Genomic DNA, 9,424 nt, shown 5'->3' on the forward strand with positions numbered 1-9,424 from the left:
ATACCAGCTGTGTTAAGAACTGCATCTCAAAAAGGTTGTTTACAGTGCTGGAAACTGGTATAGAGAGCATTTTACCGCAGGGAAGAGACTAATTTCCTACAGGGGGGTTGTTGGCAATGAGACAAAAAATAATAGCACTAGCAAGGTGGGTTTTGTTCTGTAGTTGCTCACAATAGCATAGCATGAGGTTTTTCATGGCTAGCAACAGCAAAGGACTTCAGTGAAAAGAACCCAGCATGACTGGTTTCTTGCACTGTAGCATTTTTGTTCACAAACTAATTCCTCCCAAATGAAAGAACTGTGCATGTGTTGGAGAGGAAAAAGTAAAGGAGTAACAGGAGGGTGGAGAAAATGGACTGGTATCATTAAGCTGACATCAAATGTTCTTCTTTTCCCTTTTATTAATTGGCTGAGCCGGTGTTAAAAGCCTAGATAATCAAGACAGAAGAGTTGCAGTAATAGACTTCATATCTGAAGCGCTGCAACTTGTACTACAGCTGTTCCAGGGTTACTTAATATATCTTAATGAACAGATATTAAATGGCAATTGCGAAGAGCACAGACATGAAGTAGCACTATTGATCATGCAGCACACGGGAGTAATGGATTTTCCTGGAGCTGGAATCTGCGCTCCAAAACTCTCACCTCTGTGGCACTAGCTTAATCCTGCTATGATTAATATTAATCAGTGCTTTACCCTTTTCAAAGGACAGTTAGGGACTTCTGTGAAATCACTGAGTTGCTAAGGAGAGATGATTTAATGATGGGGCGATTTAAGCTCCAGCAGAGTACTTGGCATTTCGTATCACAAGCTGCCGCCCTGGCTCATGGCTTCAGCAGGGAGGTTGCACGCATTGGGCAGGTTTGGACGCTGTGTCCTGTGGCGCGGGGCGAGGGACGTGGAGCTCGTGCTGTTCCTGCTTGGTAGCTGGCTGCCATGGGCTGGCAAGTGTTGTGCTTTAGGCTAATAGCGGCTCCTCCATAGCTGGACGGTGCTGAGCTGTCGCAAGCAGAGTGCATGGGCAGGGCAGGCTGCGCGAGTCTCGTCCGCCGCAGCCCGTGCAAAAGCACCTGACCTGGTGAGAGTCCCCTTCCTCTTTAGTGGTACTCTTTAACGCAATTTAAAGTAGCAGAAACGTATCTACCGTATAAAACTCAGCAAAAAAGGCGGCTTGTCTTAAGACACTAGGTTGCTAAGCCAAGGCAGCGAGGACAAGTAATATTGGTTATTTCAAAAAGGCTGGAAAGCGTCTGTGAGAGCGTGCTCACTGCTAGGAGCCCAGGGAAGCGTCTGGCCAAAGCCAGGGTGGCTCCATCCTTCCCTGGGACAACAGCTGATTGCTGCTGGCGATTTCAGCTTTCTGAAGTGCCTAGCTGCCAGCCTGCAAAAGGGGGAATGGCTGCGCAGGCATCAAGGTGATGCATGACATGGAGGTCACTGGAAAGTGTGGTGGGTTTTTTTTTAATAAATAAATAAAAATAAAAAACCTTCTAAATATAAGCCTAGGGGCTGACCTTTTGGCCACTTCAATAAATTGGGTTCTAATGTCCAAGGTTGTGGGAGCCGCCGCCAGGCGCGTGACCCTGTGTTTGCCCAGGGCGCTGCATGCTGCCAGCATCCTGCCCTTGTTTCAAAGCCCCTTGCGCACAGCCCCTGCCACCGCTCCCTGGCCAGCCTAGCCAACGACAGCCCGCTCAGCCTAGTGTGCGCCCTGCGCCTCTCATCCAGACACAACTCCCTTTTTATGAGTTATTGGAGTTTGTGGAAAGGGACACTATGGAAAATGCTATGGATGTTAATTGTTTGACTAAGTAAAAATGTGACAACATGTGCCTATGCTATTTCTACTGTGCATTAATAGAATCTTGTTTGTACTTTCAAAGCCACGCTGTAGGATGCTCTGAAAAGGATCCTGTTCTCTGCTACCTTTTCATGCATGTATTCCTAGAATTTCTCAAGTAGTAGTTATATTCTAGGCTTTTTGTCTTATCATACTACCTTCCCTGCCTCCCACCCACCTTGTATTTAAGGCTCTGTTCAGGGCTTTGGTTATCAGGGTTAAAACTACCTCCCGTGTCAGATTGAGCCAGGCCAGTGGCTCACATGACCCTCGGTAGTGAGTGACGGTGGGAGGAGAGGCTGGAAACCTCCGTCCTTGTGCAAGGGTGTCAGGAGCAGAGCACATCAATAGCACTGCCTCCAATGGCCAGCCCAAAAAGACATGGGGAAAACTCAGCTGAAGCAGAAGTTTGTGTTTTCTTGTTTGTTTTTATGATTTTTTTCTTTTCTTTTTTGATAGAATAAAAACTTTAAGACATACGCTTTTGATCCGAAATGCCAGTTTTGGCAGACAGGTTTTGTATTGTGCTCTGGCAGTCCTCCTGTGCCTTTTGGAAAGGCACAAAACCAAGACCATGTGGGATTTGAGAAATATATTTGCTAACCCAGATTGGCTTTGACCTGGACAGCAAGGTCCTGCCTCCCTGTCTGTCCTTGTTTCTGTCCCACATGTGTCCGAGCAGAGCACCAGTGGAACCAGCTCCCGCGGCTCAGCCAGCCAGCATGACCCATCCCAGTGCCGGGCTTTCCTTCTGGCTGAGTTTGGCTTTTGGAGGGCCTTGGGTGCTTAGGTGGAAGCTAGGTCAGCCAAATCTGGGCAAAAACATCAAAACTTTTTTTTTTTTTTTTTTAAAGACAACTGAAACACTGCGTTTCAAAACGAAATTTCTCTGTTTAAAAAGTGCCTGTTCTGACACTTCTATTGAGGAGGGGCCAAAATGGCTTCCCAAACTTGCAGTTTGTTTGAATTCTCAGTCTCTGTTTGCTGAGAATTTGAAAAATGGTTTCACCAAGCTCTAGTCACGAGGTCAAAATGTACTTCCATCCAAAGCTGAGGAGAGACAGCTTTGGTGTTGCTTATGGCTATTAAACATTTATCTTCCTGGTGTTTTGGTTTCATACTTGCAGGAGTCGCGTCGCAGTTTAAGATTTCAAGAAGACAGGGTTTGTGAAGAGTCCTTCAGGGAAGGTGTACACAAGGTGCTCTTTCACAAAGATGACTTTTGGAAATTTTTTTTTTAAGTTGACTTGCACAGACAAGGCAGCAAGCACTAGCCGCTGATGTTTGATATATTTGCTTTAGTACAGAAAAAATAATACCAGTAACTCCTCGTATGGGCCATGCCTGCTTGTTGCTCTGAGCACTGTTTTGTAAACAGTGATGCTAGTTTTATAAAACTGCGGGACATTTTGTCTGTACCAGCTATGTTCCAATGATGCTAAAACAGAAAAGTGACTGTCCCTGCATCTTGATGTAATTTAACCAATAGGTTATGAAGACCCAGATGTTTTTTTCCAGTGTACAGCATCTTTATGCCAATGTCTGACTTGTGCAAACAGTTATTTTCTCACTGATCTCTTATATGAGGAGACTTCTTGTGAATTGCATAGTTTCAAGAAGAAAAAATGCAGGGAGCAAATATATCACCGGGAGAGCCCAGACTACGAAAGGAAAACAATAGGTGTTTTTTTCCTCTCTTCTTCTTGCCAGCATTGATATATATTCTGTACATACGTCACACCATTCTGCTCTCCCAGGAGAATGGCTCCACATCCAATTGCTTCCACCATTGCTATCTCCAAGATTAGTTCCCCCCTCAGTACTCGTGCAATCTGATGTGTACACAGAAACTGGGACAGGTGACTGGAAAAAGAGTCAGTGACAGCTAACAGGGCTGGAGCTGTTATCTTTTGACGTTTCTGAGTAGTGGAGAAAGAGCTTGAAAGTGAAGGGGTAGGAAAGCTAGAAGGGAAAGCAACAAGCAACATAAGGGGGGGGGGGAAGAAAACTGGATGAGGAATCAGTGGCAAAGATTGAAGAGGTAGGAAGTATGGCATCCCAGTAAGGGGGAAGGAAAGTGTTTCAGAAGATTTTGCAGTGGAATGAGAGGGTGTTGGTTTCTTTCTTTTTCAGTTTATCTCAGACGTCAGGAAAGAGAAGTTCCTCCTTCTTGTTATGAACCAAATCCTTTCATTTCTATAGAGACAATGACTCAAAATATATATATACACTGATGATTTGTAGTGTTATCATTAAACTTCCTGCAAAGTGAACGTTAAATTTCACAGTACCTTAGTCATATAGATAAATATTACTACTAATCTAGATTAGAGCTACCAGCTGGGAAGCAAAAAGCCCAGAGATGGAGCCCACCAACCAAAAGAGTGCAGAAGAGGCTCCCCAGTTCTCTGTTAGGGGGCCCCTGCCAGAAGGGCTGGGGCTGGGGCCATTCCTGCCTGCTGTCCTGCCCCAGCGCTGAGGGCAGGTACTCTCACAGCCTGCTGGGGAAGAGGAGTAGATGCCACAAGTCTCCTGTTCCTTGGAAAGACAAGGCAATTACTTGAGAAAGCTGCTTGTGCAGAATGGCTGCAGGTTTAGGATCAATCTGTACTTGAAATCAGTGCCTCAAGCTATTAAAATACTCTGAAACGGGGCATTGATGGACTAAGCTAACCTTACCTGAAAACCAGCCTTCTCAGGAGGTTTGGTAACGCTGCCTTCTGTTTTGTTTCCCAGTCTCCTCCGGGCCATTTCTCACATCCCCATGTCTGTGGGCGCACGCGCATCCCCAGCAGCCACGCGTGCCCTGGGGAGGGAGGGGGTCCGGAGGCTCCCACGGGATTCGGAGGGGCTGGACTGGCGGCTCGGCTGCAGCCTCCAGGGCACCCTTGTGTTCGAGCTGCCCTTGGAGCCGGGAGCTGGGGAGGTTTTGCACGGTGTGACCGGCACGGTGTGGGTGTGCTGCCTGCCATTGTACCGAAGCGTTGTAGTGCCGTAAGGTGCGTTGTGCGTTCGCGACATCTATACTTGTGTGCAGGAAGTACTGCAAATAACGCAGCCCACTCGTAGCCGGTGTGTGTCTTTCCAGGTTCCTGACCCTATCTCGCTCACAGCTGAAACAGCGATTTCTCACTTATAAATTACGCATGTGTTTCCAGTAGCAGGTGTCCCCTTCCTGCCTACGTGCCTCTCTCCTACGAGTGTGTGCTCCAGAGAACACAGTGGTTTTGGCCCAAATACGACACAAGGGGAGAATAGACCCAACTGGGTTCGTACTATTCCTACTAATCTTCTAATTTTCTACTTCTACCCTCTTCCTGTACGCTTGCCCCCATCTTGCTAAGCATTCATACTGAAGGCACAGTTGAAAAAGCTTCATCTGCTGAGGGGATTCGTGTTTCTTCACACTCCTCCTACGGGACTTCAAAGATGAACTTGTTATGGGGCATTCCAGACAACGAGAAATCCCCGCGTTGCCTCTGCTTGCTGGCTTCTATTTTTGAGCTGTGCCATCAGAAGCATCCTAGTTACCTGTCAGCACAAGTGGAGTCATACTTGTTTGTCGGACTGATAAATTAGGCTGTGGCAAGAGGAAGGCATGCTGCGTTTTCTGTTGCCAGTGGCATATTCAGATTTCCTCCTGAGAACCATTCACTCCAGTGTGACTAGCACTAAGTCACAAATGCTTAACGGCTTGTTCACATCCCACCTTAGCTTCTCTTATATGTCTTTACAGGAAATTCTTTATACGCATAGATGGCTGGTATTGCAGCCCAGTTTAAGTCCATCTCTAAAATGAAGAGGTTAAACTGAGTCCAAGATTATGAAGGTGTGGGTGGAACAGAAATAGAAAGCGAAGGCAGTGTGCAGATGTTCATGGAATAAATGTGTACGATCAGCAAACTTCTGCATGTGAATGTCACAGTGAGGAAGCAGAGAAAGGTTTTGATCATGCCAACATTGTGGGAAGCTGTGCATGTAGCTCAAGCATGTGAGAAAGCAATGAGGAAGGTATTGTTGCGTTGGGGACTCTTAAAAATTGCCCTTTTTTTTTTGGTCAGTATTAAGACTCCTGTACATCTCCTATTTTATATATCCAAGTTTCAAAATGCTGATCTTCTTGGTGAGCGTGGTGAATAGTCAGTTAGCAGATACCCTGCACTGAACAACTTGCTGGCCCTGCAGTAGTGCTAAAAGGCAGAAACTGGATCAGCATTTTTCCAGAGAGTCGGGGTGGTTAACTGATATCCCCTGAAGATGACAGATTGTTGTGGTTACCTTTCCTTCTTCCTTGCTCTGTTCCCCCATTGTCTGATACTTTCTTAAAACACAATAATCCCCCAGAAGTGGTAGGAAGGAGCCAGCATCCTCTGTCCACAGGTTACCTGTCTGTCCCCGTAGTAAGTCACTTGGATTTAATCAAATGTATGAGGAGGGATGACACTGCAATTCTCATTAGTGAACACTGTCTAGTGTCAGAAGTGTCCTAAGTGGCACAAAGAGGTCATCTCTATGCAGTCTGTCATCATCATCTTTAGTTATTTCATTCCTGAAGCACTGCCTGAATTTCACTCGAAGTGAGGCCCAGCACTTGCGCAAAATTGTCCCCGTGGTCCAGGCTGTGCCACCAAGCATAGGCGAGCCAGCGAAGGTGGGCCCAGCTCATTGCAGAGGCAGAAGTATTAGCAGGGTCTTCCCTGATCAGGTCCCGCTTCACCGCAGCGTGGGGAATGGTTTTGTGCTGATCGACATCTCTGTAACTCTACCCGATAATTGCTGGGGGAGCAAGAGCAGCTCCCATGGTGCGCAAATGCATGACGTGTGCTCAGTGAGGCAACCTGCTTCTAGTTACCTCCACAGCTCTGTTTTGGGGTGAGTTATTTCTGCGCCCGAAAGGGGCAGTTTGGCCATGGCACCTACTTTGACTTTTGCAGAGCCTAATGTCTAACACCATATGGCTGTGTCAAAATTACCCCAGCTAATTCTGGTTTGGGGCTGGCACACGCGAGTTGCGTCTCGTGCTTCTCGTCAGTTGTGTGCAGGGTAGTGCGTTTTGTTTGAATTGGTCCTGAAAAATCCTACCTCTTACAAATATTTTGACCTGCCTCTGGGTTATAAAAATCTATTCTTAGCAGCAAATGGTACTATGGCAACTGTCCCCACAATATGACACAGTAGCAAGAATTCTCTCTTCTTTTAATCCATAACTCCCAAAATACCTTCTGCACATCCCAAGCCACCTGGCTTTTCCCACCCTCTTCTGAGCTGGGGAAGCAGCTCCTACCCAATTTACTTTTCTAGTTCAGTCTGAGGCAAAGCTGTCTTGAGCCAATTTAAGCAGATCTGAAATAATATACTCAGTCCCAGCTGTCATAACCTATATTGCAGGATGTTCCCCTTGCTTTCCTATGACACTTTCCCAGTTGCTCATATGATCTCTTTTCCCCTCAGGACTTGCTAAATAATTCTCTGACATGGCTTCTGTCACCCACTATATCACTCTTTGTATATATTACCAAAGGTGATTTGTCAACCTGAAATCTAAATAAGCTTTGGTTTGCACATTTTTTATCAATACAATATATTAACCTCCAACTAAATAAAACATCTATTCAAAGCCTCCTCTGATGAGGCAGTCTTGTGTTTTATGAACTGATTTATTGCCATTACCATAGCTGGAGTCTTGGGAGCCCACATGTGTCTGGAGTCTGCTGTTGCTATATAAGCACTCGGGAAGAGATGGGCCCTGCCTTAAAGAGCAGGAAGCCTGATATTATAAACACACTCAGAATTAGCTACTGTGGACTCAGGCCCTTGTATGCATTTAGTGATAGACCTATGGAAAAATCCGAAACGCTTCAGTGCTCTCAATCCACGCTAATTACTTTATCTACAAATTTCTCGAGTACACTGTGGTCTCGTACGTGCCGCTCTGCTAGTAAGCGTGAGCTGCGAGCGCTGGCTGCTCGACTGCTGAGCCACCTACAAGCTTCTCAGCGCTTGGTGAGTAATTGGAGGATTTGTGCGTTCAGTACATCCCATATGCCGTGCGTGTCTTCAAGTGGCAGCGGAGCGACAGCAACAACAAGGTCATTGAGAAGTTCGGCAGATAATAGACTAAATTCATCTCTGATGTAAACCCATCGACTTTAGTGTGCCGATAACCACCCCGGAGCAGGGAGAGCAGCACACAAGGGTGTCTGCTGTGAAGTGGCTCTTTGCTGTTTCCCGCTTGGGCTCTCCTTGCACTGCCGCCCTGCCAGAGTGCCACCGCTGGGTTAGCAGCATGGCCTCGCCCAGCCAGGGCTGATAACGCCGCTTATAGCTCTTCAGCGGGGTCCCACAGGCGCTGGAAACGCAAATTGTCATTGCCAGAATGTGGGCACGAATAAAAATACTTGCCCTGATTTCTCTGCCATAGTAATCATCATTTCTAATATACATTGTTAACCTTCCTCCTCTCAAAAAGGTGTTTTAACCCTTCAGTCAGACAGAACAGTGGCATGCTTAAATATTGCGTTTTAAAAATAACCATGTCTCCACAAGCTTTTTCCTTCTTACTCAATTCTATTGATACTGAAAAACATTTTAGGCTCCATTTCTGAAACACAAGTTGCTGAGCTTTTTTTGTATCTCATAAGTTTTCAGTACTGGAATATAAATACTCTAAAATACTTGCTGTTTGCATTCAGCGTGTTTTTTTTTCCCCCCAGCTTTCAGATAATGTTCCTCTCTGCAGCAGGACAAACTGCTGCACTTCAAAGCTTATCGTGAAAAAGGGAAAGAAAGGGAAAACGGATCAAGGTGCAGCTGCCTCCTCTGCCTGTGCTGCTGGCGGACTCGATCTCCCCACGCGACCTGCGTGCGGAGGCGTCCTGCTTTGCGCAGGCACCTGCTAATCAGGGCAAAGATGTGAACTTTGCTCCCCTGGCTCGGGTGAATGCCCTACACCTCCCGGCTTGGCAGCCCGTGATTCCGTCCGTCCGCTGGGCGTTGCATTACGTCCAGAAACTGGGACGCCTCCTGGAGGAGAGAAAGCGGCCGCCCGAGGAGCCGGAGTGCTCCTCCTTGCGACCGGCCCTGGAGCGAGCCCTCACACCTTGCATCGTGTCTCGTGAGTTGTGATCTCCTCTCGTGCACTTAGCACGCATTTGTAACTGCCTTTAATTACTCTGTCCCCATGCCAAGCATGTACTCAAGCACCCGTCATTAGCAGCACCATGTGCTGGGTTCATGCCGTACATCGAGTGCTATATTTGGATGTCCTTATCGCCCAACACCACAGGTGCCTCGCGGAAGCCGCTGGTAGCCCTCCGACGGACTCCAGGCGTCCTTCTTGCCTCATTGTTCACCAGTTGTACTCTCAATCACCCTATCGTTTTAATTGCGTCATTCCAATAATGAGGTTTCTGGTTTTTCAGGCCCGGGTGCTGTTATTTTAGCCTACGACTTGAGCGCAGCCTGGGAACGAGCTTTGCCAGTTTGTGTCACATGCTGGCGGGAGGCAAAATCTTCGGAGGGAGCGCAGCGAAGCTGCGCCAGCGTCTCGGGCACCGGCACATAGAGTGGAGGCATAGCTTCAT

The sequence above is a fragment of the Apteryx mantelli genome, chromosome Z (genome assembly GCF_036417845.1).
Source record: "Apteryx mantelli isolate bAptMan1 chromosome Z, bAptMan1.hap1, whole genome shotgun sequence".
Classification (NCBI taxonomy): Eukaryota; Metazoa; Chordata; class Aves; order Apterygiformes; family Apterygidae; genus Apteryx; species Apteryx mantelli.